Genomic DNA, 15564 nt, shown 5'->3' on the forward strand with positions numbered 1-15564 from the left:
TCCCAGCCTTGAACTCTTCCAGGGATAGGGCATCCACAGCTACTCTGGGCAATCTGTTCCAGTGCCTCACCACTCATGGTGAAGAATTTCTTCTCTATATATATCTAATTTAAATCCGAATCACAGAATCACAGAATTGAAGGGGTTGGAAGAGAGATCATCGAGTCTAACCCCCCTGCCAAAGCAGGTTCCTTAGAGCAGGCTGCCCAGGTAGGCATCCAGACGGGCTTTGAATATCTCCAGAGAAGGAGACTCCACAACCTCCCTGGGCAGCCTGTTCCAGTGCTCCATCACCCTTACTGTGAAGAAGTTCTTTCTCATGTTGGTGTGGAACTTCCTGTGCTCCATCTTATGGCCATTACCCCTTGCCCTGTCCCCACAAACCACTGAAAAGAGGTTGGCCAAATCACTCTGTCTCCCACACTTCAAGTATTTATAAACATTGATAAGATCCCCTCTTAGTCTTCTTTTCTCAAGGCTGAACAGACTCAGGTCTCTCAGCCTTTCCTCATAGGGAAGATGCTCCAGGCCCCGTATCATCTTTGTGGCCCTCTGCTGGACTCTTTCCAGGAGATCCCTGTCTTTTTTGTACCGGGGAGCCCAGAACTGGACACAATACTCCAGGTGAGGCCTGACCAGGGCAGAGTAGAGGGGGAGGATCACCTCCCTTGACCTGCTGGCCACACTCCTTTTAATGCACGCCAGAAATCTTTCAGTTTAAAACCATTAAATACCTATCACTATGTACCCGTATAAAAAGTTTATCTTTCCTATAAGCTCCCTTTACGTACTGAAAGGCTGCAATAAGCTTTCTCTTCTCCAGGCTAAAGTCTCAGCCTTTCTTCATAGGAGGGGTATTCCAGACCTCTGACAGTTTTCATGGCCCTCCTCTGGACATGGTCCAACAGGTCCACATCTTTCTTGCTGGTGGTCCCAGAGCTGAACACAGTGTTCCAGTGGGGTCTCACAAAAGCAGAGCAGGAGGGTAAAATCACCTCCCTTGGCCAGGCTTCTTTTGATCCAACCTGCGATACAATTGGCTTTCTGGGCTGCAAGCACTCACTGACAGCTCATCTTCAGTTTTTCATCCACCAATACATCCACCAATACATCCAATCCTTCTCCACAGGGCTTCTCTCAATCCATTCATTCAGTCTGTACAGATGTTTGGGATTGCTCTGACCCAGGTGCATCACTTTGCAGTTGGCTTTGTTGAACATCATGAAGTTTATGTGGACCCACTTCTCAAACCTCTCCAGGTCTCTCCAGATGGCGTCCCTTCCTTCTACTGTGTCAACTGCACCTCTCACCTTGGTGTCATCCATAAACTTACTGAGGGTGCAGTTGATCCCACTATCAATGTCATAAATAAAGATATTAAAGAGTAACAGTCCCAATGTGGATCCCTGAGCAATATCACTTGTCACAGATCTCCACCTGGACATTGAGTCATTTTCCACAACTGTTTGGGTGCAGCCAGCCAGCCAACCAATTCCTTATCCGCCAAATAGACCACTCTTCAAACCCATACCTCTCTAATTTAGAGACAAGGATGTTGTGTGGGACACTAACAAAGGCCTTACAGGAGAAGTCCAGGTAAATGATGTCATTTACTTTTCTCTTGCCCATTGATGTAGTCACTCCAATCATAGAAAGCCACTAGATTTTTCTAATGAAGGACATTGGTTACTTTCTTGTTTGTTTGTTTGTTTCTGATAAAGTTTCCTTTGCACCAGTATTTATCATTGAATGTTTCATTCAGCATTGTTCACATCTAACCCCTTGTATACTTAAAGCAAAAACTGGGATTTCTTCTCCACTCGTATATCAGAATTAGACCTGAATTACATCCAGCACTTTTTTTTTTTTCTTAAAACCTAGCTTTCAGATTTGCATTAGGACAAATTTAGCTATGAAAAGACATTTGCAAGACATATTCAAAGCATATTCATATATTACTTGAAAATGTAATTCAAAATATTATGATTTTGATATGCCCCATAAAAACTGTCATATAATTAAATTTCCTTCAGATTACGTGGAAAAATATATATATATATGTTATTTTACGTAAAAGTAACAGGGAGGAACAGGAAGTTCCGCACCAATATGTGAAAGAACTTCTTCACAGTAAGGGTGACGGAGCACTGGAACAGGCTGCCCGGGGAGGTTGTGGAGTCTCCTTCTTTGGAGATATTCAAAGCCTGTCTGAACGCCTGGGCAGCCTGCTCTAAGGAACCTGCTTTGGCAGGGGGGTTGGACCCGATGATCTTTCGAGGTCCCTTCCAACCCCTTCAATTCTGTGATTCTGTGATTCTGTAAATAAAAACATACTGAATGACTGAAGTAGAGGATGGATAGAACTCTAAAGTAATTATTTTAAGGATTAAATTTATTATTTTGCCTATCAAATTAAGTTAATTAAAATTTATCAGTACAGGTGCAGTAACAATGTATGTAGTCCCTATAGTACACTGGGAAATTTAAATATTAATAAAAGGCTCCACAACCTCTCTGGGCAACCTGTTCCAGTGCTCTGTCACCCTCACAGTACAGAAGTGCCCCCTCATATTCAGCCAGAACTTCCCGTGCTTCAGGTTGTGCCCATGGCCTCTTGTCCTCCCACTGGGTACAACTGAAAAGAGACTGACACCATCCTCTTGACACCCTCTGCTCAGATATTTATATACATTGGTGAAGTCTCCCCTCAGTCTTCTCTTTCCCAGGCTAAACAGGCCCAGTTCTCTCAGCCTGTCCTTGTACAACAGGTGCTCCAGTCCTCTAATAATCTTTGTAGCCTTCCTCGGGACTCACTCCAGCAGCTCCATGTCCCTCATGTACTGGGGATCCCAGAACTGGACACAATACTCCAGTTGTGACCTCATAAGGGCTGAGCAGAGGGGGAGGGTCACCTCCCTTGACCTGATGGCAACACTCTTCTGAATGCACCCCAGGATACCATTGGCCTTCTTGGCCACAAGGGCACATTGCTGGCCTGCTGTCCACCAGGACTCCCAGGTCTCTCTCTGCAGAGCTGCTTTCCAGCAGGTCAGCCCTGTACATATGTACAAAGTAAAATTTAGGTCTCTCAATCTGGAGTTAAATCAAAACAGACTGTTTGGATTGTGGTCCACAAAAAAAGGCAGAAGGCAGAAATCTAAGGATTTTGAACTCTACTGGGGGAAACAAATAAATGTGTGTTTCTAAATGATGAAGTTCTTTCAGTTAGCTCTTAGATTAATTTTAATTAGGAATATGTAAGAGCAATTTTTTGACATGTTGACTTCCCATAATGTGAACTAAATGAAAAGAAAGGAGTGATGAAGAAGGCTCTTTTTAAACTTTTTATTTATTTATTTATTTATTAATCGTACAAACAGTATGTGATAGTTTAATCAGACTCTTAAAGTGAAAAAGTGTAACTGCTTTTCATGTTGATAGCCTGTGGAGTACATTAAAAGGAAGAACAGTGATTTCATTGCAGTGGGTGTTCCTTGTATAGGACTCCAGCTGCTGTGAAAGCTTAAGCCAGAAAAGCTATCCTGAAAACTGGATTGCTTGATGACACACTGTCAGAATGTATTAAGGTTCTTAAGATAGCAAGAAATACTATGTGATAGGTAAAATTGCCTCGTGTTTCTAACTAACTGTGTCATTTTGAATGTTGTGATAGGAGATGCCTAATATCCTTGTGATTTGCTTGATTCTGAAAACTGACTTAATTGCAGTACTGACGTATCATGGGCAATCTAGTTTATTTCTCTCATTTTTGCCCGTTCTGTCTTAGCAAAAAGCTATTATAGTTTCATTCTTCTTGGATTAGCCAAACATTAGTCAAAAGTAACATACGTCTACAGTTATTTTCAGAGCCAATTAAGAGATTAGCATCACAATAGGTACCCAGTTACCACCTACATCTTTTGTTTTCATTTCTTCTCAAACGGTTTCTACATATCATCTCAGTTCTCTCAAGTCTGACTTGCATTCAGACATATTGCCAAGAACTACATATTATTACTCTTGCCCATTATATAAAATATATAATAATAGGAAAGCTGGTTCTCTTTTGAGCAAAGTTCACTTGTTTAACAAGTGTACTTTGAAATTTGTCAGGTTGAAGAGCCTGCCCCAAGGGCAACTTTAATTAAAGCCAACAGGGAGGAAAAAATAAGTAGTGAAAAGTGCTTAGCTGATACTCACAGAACTTTAAATTAAAATCAGAAATAATGATATGTGACTTCAAGGAAAGTTTCATAAGCATTTTATTACTCCATGCACTACATACTGCACCTTTCTGTACAACAGCTTCAGAATTCTGGGTTAGATAGATAGTTTTGTTTGTTTCTCACTGAAGTTCCTTTCCTGTCTGTCAGACATATGCTTTTCCTTCTTTTGTTGTTTGGCCCCATGATTATTGCCAAACTTTTTCTACAAGAGGAAGGTATCTCAGTCAGAAGTGTAGTCCCTCAGAGTATGACTTGAATCTAGAGTGCAATTATTTCACAATATTAGTAAATGATCTAGGGAGAAATTTGTTTAATTTAACATTATTAATGTTAGCTGACTTTCTGGATCTACTGTGGATGGTTCCAGCTATTTTCATTTATGAATGAATGCTGCTGCTTCTCAGCAGCATATTGCAAGACATCTTGTACCCCTTGACAACATGGCAAAGTTTGTTTCACAGCATGTTTTAACCTTACAATCTAGATGTTGTTAAGCTTACCATACAGTCAGGAAAGAGACAGGAATATACAGGAGTGGATGTGCTCTTAGAGTTAAGGAATTTCTGGGGGTGAAGAAATATTTTTCCATCTTGGAGGAAACTAAAGGAGCCAGCCCTAAAAATTAGCTTATTAAATAGTTTAAAATAAGGTGGAATGAGTTTGGACTATCTTGTCTCCATCTGATTACTAATTAGCCTCTAGTCTTGAGGGGGTTCAATCAAACTCTTGTTAGAAACGTTAACTGTCCACATCAACACTGTAGTCCATTTTCTGTTATCAAACTTCTTTTTTTTTTTTAGTTTTTTTTTTTCAATTTTTGTTGTTGTTGTTGTTTTGTTTTGATTTTGGTTGTTGTTGTTTGCTTTTGTTTTGGTTGTTGTTGTTGTTTGTTTTTAATATATCCAGAATGACTATGATGGCTAAACTGGCTAGCACTTTGGGCTGAGATTTACATTAGGACAGCTAAAAGCTGAATCTGACACAGTGTCTTTACATCCACACATAAAATGCCTACTAGAACTGGCATCGTCATAATGATTATTTCCTTTTACTGAGATAAAATGGCACTATGGTCACTATAGATAGCTATGCAGCTTTACTAACCTTTAGTTACTTACATTAATTTACATAAAAGATTTTTCTTCCCTCGTGTTCTCCCTCCTTTGTTCCCTCCCTTCCTGACTTCCTTCTTTCCTGCCCTGCTTCCTATTATAGCAATAATTTATGTGTGGTTTATAATACCTAAAAGTAATAATGATAGCACGTAGACTAGTTCATCAGTAAGAAGAGATTAACCCTTGAATGTAATGCACTTTTGGCACAGGATGAAAGTAATTAATGCAGGTAACTACATTGTTTTCTGTATCCATAACCTTTCAGGGAAAAAAAAAAATCCAAACCAAACCAAACCAAAAAGCAAACACAATATATGCTTTTAGGAACTATCAAACAGTGCACTCTGTAAAATGAATATTTGCCTACAATTTATAAGACTATTCTGCTTTTTTTTGCTGTTGTTGTTAATTGTTTTTCTTTTCAGTAGTCTGGATTTCTAGAGGGGAAGAAAAGGGCTGCTTTTTCAGTTTAGTAAACAAACAGAAAGGAAAATCAATAGCTAACATTTAAGCTTCCTTTTTTTTCTTGTCTTTTCTTTTTTTTTCCTTTTTTTTCCCTCTTCCGTGTGAATGTTCAGATGAGATTCACACCTGTATGTAATTATTTACACCTCTATCACATGAATTCCACCTGTCTTTTCTTTCTCTCTTCTCTCTTCTCTTCTCTTCTCTCTCTTCTCTTCTCTTCTTTCTCTTCTCTTCTCTTCTCTTCTCTTCTCTTCTCTTCTCTTCTCTTCTCTTCTCTTCTCTTCTCTTCTCTTCTCTTTCTCTTCTCTTCTCTTCTCTTCTCTTTACTCTTCTCTTCTCCTCTCCTCTCCTCTCCTCTTCTCTTCTCTTCTCTTCTCTTCTCTTCTCTTCTCTTCTCTTCTCTTTCTCTTCTCTTCTCTTCTCTTCTCTTCTCTCTCTTCTCTTCTCTTCTCTTCTCTTCCTCTTCTCTTCTCTTCTCTTATCTACTCTTCTCTTCTCTTCTCTTCTCTTCTCTTCTCTTCTCTTCTCTTCTCTTCTCTTCTCTTCTCTTCTCTTCTCTTCTCTTCTCTTCTCTTCTTTCTTTTCCTCTCTTCTCCTCTCACCCCTTCCCTTCCCTTCCCTTCCCTTCCCTTCCCTTCCCTTCCCTTCCCTTCCCTTCCCTTCCCTTCCCTTCCCTTCCCTTCCCTTCCCTTCCCTTCCCTTCCCTTCCCTTCCCTTCCCTTCCCTTCCCTTCCCTTCCCTTCCCTTCCCTTCCCTTCCCTTCCCTTCCCTTCCCTTCCCTTCCCTCTCTTCTTCTTTTCAGAATGGAAATTCTTCAGACAAATAAGGAAACACTTTATTAGTTAAATATATATATATATATATATATACATATGACTCAATATACCACTTTCTGGAATTTAGTTTTTAATTTATAAATTTTGTTCATACACATTGAATTGAATTCCACAGTTTGTATCTGGGATTCTTCCTGGTTCAAGCTATTTTCTGAACTGAAGCTGTTACCATTGTTCACAATTTCTGTGAAATCTTTGCTCCAGTAGTTCTTTTGGGTGAAGAGTTGGAAAAGGAGGGCACCACCAACCAGTGATTGACTCCTACAGGCATAAGAACTGATAGTACAGAAAAGTTTGTATCCAGCAGCAGTAGAAGCAGCTGCTGCCTGTTTGGGTTTAGGGACTTTTCTGCAAACATGACAGGAACAGCCTCCATTTACTGCAATTAAATGTTCTAGTCTGGCCCTAATAAAACTCACGATTCAGACCAATAAGCATATTTAAAATTCAAATACATAAAATTAGAATTAGACTGTTAATAATTTTGGAACCTCTTTCATAATTTAATGCTGTAGATCAAATGGTAACACCCCATAGGAATAATTACAGAAGTTTGTGTCTCAAGAGTTTTGAGTAAAATTACTTCAGGGAAAGCTAATGGGCTTTTGCATTCTCTTCATTTGTCTGTAGAGATTTGGCAATGCATACCTAAGATTTCCACACATAGACACACACACACCAAGCATGTTATTGCTTGATTTTCTGAAATTTTATTCAGCAGTTATACACTATTGAATGAATCACAGAGTCATACAATCACAGAATGGTTTGGGTTGGAAGGAACCTTAAAGATCATCTAGTTCCAACCCCCCGACATAGGCAAGGATACCTTCCACTAGACCATGTTGCTCAAAACCCTGTCCAACCTGGCCTTGAACACTTCCAGCGATGAGGCATCCACAGCTTCTCTGGGCAATCTGTTCCAGTGACTCACCACCCTCATAGTAAAGAATTTCTTCCTTATACCTAATCTAAATCTACCCTCTTTTAGTTTAAAATCATTCCTCCTTGTCCTATCACTACACTCCCTGAAAAAGAGTCCTTCTCCTGCTTTCCTCCAGTATCTAAAGGCCCCCTTTAGATCAGTGTCTAAAAGTCCCCTTTAGATACTGAAAAGCTTCAATGAGGTCTCCTCAGGGCCTTCTCTTCTCCAGGCTGAACAACTCTAACTCCCTCAGCTTGTCTTCACAGGAGAGGTGCTCCAGAACCTCTGATTATCTTTGTGGCCCTCCTCTGGACTCATTCTAATACATCCATGTCCTTCTTGTGCTGGGGGCCCTGGAGCCGAACAGAGTATTCCAGGTAGCGTCTTATGAGAGCAGAACAGAGGGGCAGAATTGCCTCTCTCGACCCGCTGGCCATGCTTCTTTTGATGCAGCCCAGGATATGGTTGGCTTTCTGGACTGCAAGTGCACATTGCTGGCTCACGTTGAGCTTTTCATCAACACTCCCAGATCCTTCTCCTCAGGGCTGTTCTCAATCCATTCTCTGCCCAGCTTGTATTTGTGCTTGGGATTGCCCCGGCCTAGATGCAGGACCTTGCACTTGGCCTTGTTGAGTTTCATGAGGTTTGCACAGGACCACCTCTCAAGCCTGTCAAGTTCCCTCTGGATGGCATCCCTTCCGTCCAGCGTGTTGACTACACGACACAGTTCTAATTTGCATTGTTAAGAAAAAAGGTACAATTTGAAACCATTTAAATTTCTGCAGTTGAAAAACAGATTATGAGATTTCCCACTGGTTTCAATAAAGCCTGTTTCTTAAAAACTGCTGGCTTTTGTTCCTGTGTGAGAAAGGTGAAGTTTCTGTCTTGAAATTTATTAACATTGAAATAAGTACTATTCAGATTTAAATAATCTAACATATTTTACATGCCTGCCTTACAAGACAAACATGAGTTTCACCATTATTTAGTCATACATCTGTTCCTTAACTGGAATTTTATCTTAGAAGCTTATCTTAAATTTAGTCAAGTCGATGCCTCAAGTTAGGTGGACTGGATTCCCATACAACTACAGGATCTTAAGTTTAAGTTTACAGCTTTACCGTTTAATACCACTAGTGACCTCTTTTGTTATTCTTCTGCACCCGCAACCTCCATTCCTTGTACTAGCAATGTTATCAGTGCAAACACAGGTATGATGTTGACATACGATATAATGACAACATAGGATATGTTGCCCTGCACCTTTTACAGCTAAACCTATATTTGACTCACTTCATGAAGTAATAGCTTAGTATCTTGGTGTAATTTAGTCATAGCAAAAACTCATGTAGTATTTCCTAGATCCAACAAGATCAAGAAATTTTCTCGCTTCATATTAACCAATAGCAATAGAATAAAGAAATGACTTACCATATAGAGAACCAATGAGAAGATGACTGAACCAATGAGAAGATGAGGAAATGTGGTGAATAGAAGAAATCCCAGCCCAACTGACTCTGAACAGAAAATGAACATGAAACCTCAATTATCTAATGGCTAACAGAATCATATGAAGATTTCTAAGAATGCTTCACCACACAACTTAGAAGGATCTCTTATATTCAAAATGCAGGCAAACTGAGACATGACCATCAGAAAAAGCATGTCTTGAATAGTGATTTCTCATGGTTCTTTAAATTAAATGCATTTAATTTTCTTTGTGAGCCTGATCTGTTCAAATTAGTCTTCCTTGCAACAGATATGTTAACAACATATTGTGAAATAATATGATGTTAACATGTATGGTAATAACATATGCTAAAATAATATAATGTGATAAATATATTTTCATATTTAGAAATGTTATCATGGTATTCTGACTGGAAATAACAAATGATAACATGAGAACACTATACATAAATAATTAAGTGTGGGGGGGAAATCTCTGCTAAGGCAAAATAGGATGCATATTTTTCTCAACCTGGGAAAATGTAAAAGATTATGACATTACATCTACTGGTAGTCATAGGGAGCAGCACAATCACATCCGCAAGAGTGTAGCAAATCACAATCACATCCTTCAGGAGTAAGCAATGTAGTACAAGTTTCCACATGTCTCTGGTTAGCCTTGTATTCCCATGTTATAATCAAAGAAATACTGTTGGATTTGGGAACAGATTCCAACAGATGCAAAGCAGTCACTGATTGCCTTAATATCTGTACAGAAGCTTCACTCACATTTTGGCTCTGTTACACACATAAAGAACACCTGGGTTCTTACAGCTTCAAGCACCAGGCTACTGTTGTAGTAATACAGGCTAATACTATTGATGATTTTGATGCAATAATTTAATCTTATTTTCACAAGGCATAACTATATTCTTTAAAGGGGAAGAAGAATGTATTAGTTTTTAGATGGCTAGATCATTCTCACGTCCAAGGAACTATCTTTTGATCTTCTGCTATACGCTACATAGGACTAGGTAAGTCTCTTCAGCCATTTTTTTTTCTTCTTTCCTCTGCTTGTCTTAGAAAATTTTATTTATTTATTTATTTAGAGGAGGACATTTTTCTTTTCTTAGCACCAGAATTATTAGGAAAACAGTTTCCTAAAATGTTGACACCTCTAGATATCACAGAAATATTACTACTGCCATCCAAAATGATACAAACAAAAAATACAGATTATAAATAATTGCATGAAGTTGCCTAGAAATGAGCATAAATTGCAGTGTTATAACATTGACAGTCCTTAGCACTAAAAGTTTAGCAAGAGGTACGGGCAACAACTAAGTAAGAAATAGCATAATGATAAGATCGAGAATGCAGTGGAGAACAAACACTTAAAATACCCTACGAGTTTTCAGCAACTGCTCTTCCTGAATATATGCTAGGAAATCATATATGGTAACAGTTAAAACAAAACAAAGAGCAACAACTAAATAGCAAGGCAAAAGCTTCCTTCTGAACTTCCCCATTTGATAGAAGTGTTGGGCTCGACATGAAAGGATGACATGATGTGTGAATCATTACAGCAGGAACCACAGAAAACCTGAACCATTGCAAGTATAAATACCATTACCAGCTACAAGTATGCTACTATAATCCCAAAGCTGGGAAAAACAACAAAACAAACAGAAAAACAAACAAAACAAAACAAACAAACAAACAAAAAAACAAGGAAACCTTGAAGAAAATAGGGAGCCCTGTAGCTTGTGCAGTCTTTCTGAAGCTTGTGTAGTCTTTTAGCTGAGAAAATAAGGAAACAGAAAGACAGGTAGCCTTGAGCTAGCAGAAGCAAAGAAGATAAGGGATGAACGATAAAAAACAAGAAGAAAACAAGCTCCAGACTGACCTATAGTAACCTTTTCCTCATTAAGGGTCACTAACATATTAAAAATCACACCCATCAAAAAAAATATTACAACAATAATAATTATAGTTATTACAACTACTTATCTTAATAAAACTGTTGTCCATTTTTTTCACCTCAACAATATATATATGTATGAAGTATTTAGTTTAGCAAAATAGATGTAATTACATGTTAATTTAAGTCTACATAAAAATCAGAAAGGGCAGAGCTCCTGAATAAGAACTTACGATCTTCTATGAATTCTGATCAATCTAACTGTTTATGGGCAAAAAGTGGGATGGATCCCTAATACGCTTTAACTACATATCACAGAATCGTCTAGGTTGGAAGAGACCTCCAAGATCATCCAGTCCAACCTCTGACCTAATACTAACAAGTCCTCCACTAAACCATATAACTAAGCTCAACATCTAAATGTCTCTTAAAGACCTCCAGGTATGGTGACTCAACCACTTCCCTGGGCAGCCTATTCCAATGCCTAACAACCCTTTCAGTAAAGAAGTTCTTCCTAATATCCAACCTAAACCTCCCCTGGCACAACTTTAGCCCATTCCCCCTCGTCCTGTCACCAGGCATGTGGGAGAATAGACCAACCCCCACCTCGCTACAGCCTCCTTTAAGGTAGCTGTAGAGAGCGATAAGGTCGCCCCTGAACCTTCTCTTCTCCAGGCTGAACAAGCCCAGCTCCCTCTGCCGCTCCTCGTAAGACTTGTTTTCCAGACCCCTCACCAGCCTCGTCGCCCTTCTCTGGACTCTCTCGAGCACCTCCATGAGCGAGGGGCCCAAAATTGAACACAGTACTCGAGGTGCGGCCTCACCAGAGCCGAGTACAGGGGGACAATCACTTCCCTAGCCCTGCTGGCCACGCTGCTTCTTATACAAGCCAGGATGCTGTTGGCCTTCTTGGCCACCTGAGCACACTGCTGGCTCATACTCAGCTGACTATCAACCAATACTCCCAGGTCCTTCTCTGCCAGGCAGCTTTCCAACCACTCATCTCCCAGCCTGTAGCTCTGCTTGGGGTTGTTGTACCCCAGGTGCAGGACCCGGCACTTGGCCTTGCTGAACTTCATACAGTTGGCCTCAGCCCATCGGTCCAGCCTATCCAGATCCTCCCGCAGAGCCTTCCTACCCTCGAGCAGATCGACATGCACCTAACTTGCTGTCGTCTGCAAACTTACTGAGGGTGCACTCGATCCCCTCATCCAGATTGTCGATAAAGATATTGAAGAGGACTGGCCCCAGTACTGAGCCCTGGGGGACTCCACTAGTGACTGGCCTCCAACTGGATTTGACTCCATTCACCACAACTCTTTGGGCCCGGCTATCCAGCCAGTTTTTAACCCAATGAAGCGTACGCCAGTCCAAGCCACAAGCAGCCAGTTTCTCGAGGAGAATGTTGTGGGAAACGGTGTCAAAAGCCTTACTGAAATCAAGGTAGACCACATTCACAGCCTTTCCCTCATCCACTAAGCGTGTCACTTGGTCATAGAAGGAGATCAGGTTCGTCAAGCAGGACCTGCCCTTCATAAACCCATGCTGACTGGGCCTGATCGCCTGGTTGCCCTGCAAGTGCCGCGTGATGACACTCAAGATAATCTGATCCATGAGCTTCCCTGGCACTAAGGTCAAACTAACAGGCCTATAGTTCCCTGGGTCTACCCTCTGGCCCTTCTTGTAGATGGGCGTCACATTTGCTAGCCTCCAGTCGACTGGGACCTCCCCTGATAGCCAGGACTGCCAATAAATGATGGAAAGTGGCTTGGCCAGCTCCTCCACCAGTTCACTCAGTACCCTCGGGTGGATCCCATCCGGCCCCATCAACTTGCGTACATCCAAGTGCTGTAGCAGGTCGCCAACCATTTCCTGATGGATAGTGAGGGCCACATCCTGCTCCCCATCCCCTTCCACCAGCTCAGGGTACCGGGTATCCAGAGAACAACTGGTTTTGCCGCTAAAGACTGAGGCAAAGAAGGCATTAAGCATCTCAGCTTTTTCCTCATCCCTTGTAACTAAGTTTCCCCCACATCCAGTAAAGGATGGAGATTCTCCTTAGTCCTCCTTTTTGTGTTGATGTATTTGTAAAAACATTTTTTGTTATCTTTAACGGCAGTAGCCAGATTGAGCTCCAGATGAGCTTTGGCCCTTCTAATTTTATCCCTGCACAGCCTCGCAACAGCCTTATAGTCCTCTTGAGTAGCCCGCCCTCTTTTCCAAAGATTATAAACCCTCTTTTTTCTCCTAAGCTCGAGCCACAACTCTCTGTTCAGCCAGGCTGTTCTTCTTCCATGCCGGCTCATCTTTGGGCACGTGGGGACAGACCGCTCCTGAGCATTTAAGATTTCCTTCTTGAAGAGTGCCCAGCCTTCGTGGACTCCTCTGCCCTTCAGAACCACCTCCCAAGGGACTCTGCCAACCAGTGTCCTGAACAGCTCAAAGTCAGCCCTCCGGAAGTCCAAGACAGCGGTTTTACTGGTCCCCTTCCTGGCTTCGCCAAGAATAGAGAACTCTACCATTTCGTGGTCACTCTGTCCAAGACAGGTCTCGACCACCACATCTCCCACCAGTCCGTCACTTTTGTGAACAGAAGGTCTAACGGGGCACCTCCCCTGGTAGGCTCTCTAACCAGCTGCGTCAGGAAGCTATCTTCCACGCTCTCCAGAAACCTCCTAGACTGCTTTCTCTGGGCTGTTTTGTGCTTCCAGGATATGTCTGGGAAGTTGAAGTCCCCCACGAGAACAAGCGCTGACGATTTCATGGCTTCTGCCAGCTGCCTGTAGAACTCCTCATCCGTCTCCTCATCCTGGTTCAGTGGTCTATAACAGACCCCCACCAGGATGCTTGCCTTGTTGGCCTTCCCTCTGATCCTAACCCACAGAGATTCAACCTTATCAGTCCCAGCCTCAAGTTCCTCAACATCAAAACACTCTCTAATATAGAGAGCCACACCACCACCCCTTCTGTGCTGCCTGTCCCTTCTGAAGAGCCTATAGCCAGACATTGCAGCACTCCAGTCATGAGAGTGGTCCCACCACATTTCCGTGATGGCAACCAAGTCATAGCCTGCCCGCTGCACGATGGCTTCCAGCTCCTCTTGTTTGTTACCCATGTTGCGTGCATTAGTGTAGATGCACTTCAGTCAGGCCATTGCCTTCTCCCCCGGCCTTGCCATTTTTCCCCCTGGCACAGCTCCAACAACCCTTATTTCAGCCCCATCCCCCTTCTTACCCAGTTTAAAGCCCTCTCAATGAGCCCTGCCAGCTCCTGGGCTAGGATCCGTTTTCCCCTTAGAGATAGGGACCTGTCTGCGGCCATCAGGCCGGGTGCCGAGTAAAGCGCCCCATGGTCAAAAAAAAAAAATTTCTGTGTTGGCACCAGCCTCTGAGCCACGTGTTAATCAGGTGGGCTTTCCGTGTCCACTCTGGATCCCTCCCTGCTATTGTAGGGATGGACGAAAACACCACCTGTACTCCCGCTCCATCCACTAACCGTCCCAGTCCCCTAAAGTCCCGTTTGATAGCCTTCAGGCTTCTCTCTTCAATATTATCACTGCCAGCCTGGACTATCAAAAGCGGATAGTAGTCAGAGGGGCGAACCAGGTTGGGAAGCTTCCTGGCAACATCCCTGACCCTGGCCCCAGGGAGGCAGCAGACTGGGTAGGGTCAGGCCGACAAATAGGGCCCTCTGTCCCCCTGAGAAGGGAGTCGCCTACAACGATTACGCTTCCATCTTTCTTGGTGGAGGCAGTCTTGAGGTGTGGAGTCGACCTCCTCGCCCTAGGTATCCTCCTGGGTAGACTTTCTACCTCATCTTCACCCACCGGTCTCTCAAGCTCTAGGGCCTCAAACCTGTTGTGTATGCACACCTGGGAAGGTGGGGGCAGTAGGGGGGGGCGTCTCCTGCGAGGTCGAGCAGGGACCTGTCTCCATTCCTCCCTAACTCCTAGGTCCCCTCCCTCTGCCCGACAGGGCAGGGGGTCCACCCCCATTTGGGGTGTCTCACCCCGGTACCTCTCCTTCAGGCCCTGCAGGGAGTTGCTCCACCAGTCTATCTCCCGTTCACACTCCCTGATGACCCTCAACCTCTCCACCTCCTCCCTAGAGCTCTGACACCAGGCGGACCAGGTCATCTACCTGCTCACACCTCACACACAGAGTCCCTCTGCCTCCCTCAGACGGCAGCAAGAGGATCAGACAGTCCCTGCATCTAGAGACCTGAACTACCACATTTTTGAGCAGTCAGTCTGTCTGGGTGGTTACAGATTTTCTAGAGAGAGCGCTTTGCCTGGTGTAGACCATTGCAGCCCAGCTAGCAGTCGACAGCCATTAGAGGAGTTGTTCGTATGTATTTGAAAAGTCCATTTTAAAATCCATTTTATATAGGTGGAATTAGGAGCCATCATTTTAATGTAATACTATATGGTCCTTGACTTTGCAACTTTTTGTTCTTCTTCTTCTTCATAGCACTGGGCATTCTTTATTAATTTTAAAGAAATAGCTGAATGGCGTCACAACTGAACAAGTGCAGTGCAATATTATAGGATCTGTCATTGAAAATGTTCTCACAGAAAACATCTCTTACTGAATGTTCAACTGGGCAACAAATGAATGGAAAATGC

This window comes from Cygnus olor, chromosome 1 (genome assembly GCF_009769625.2).
Source record: "Cygnus olor isolate bCygOlo1 chromosome 1, bCygOlo1.pri.v2, whole genome shotgun sequence".
In the NCBI taxonomy this organism is placed as follows: Eukaryota; Metazoa; Chordata; class Aves; order Anseriformes; family Anatidae; genus Cygnus; species Cygnus olor.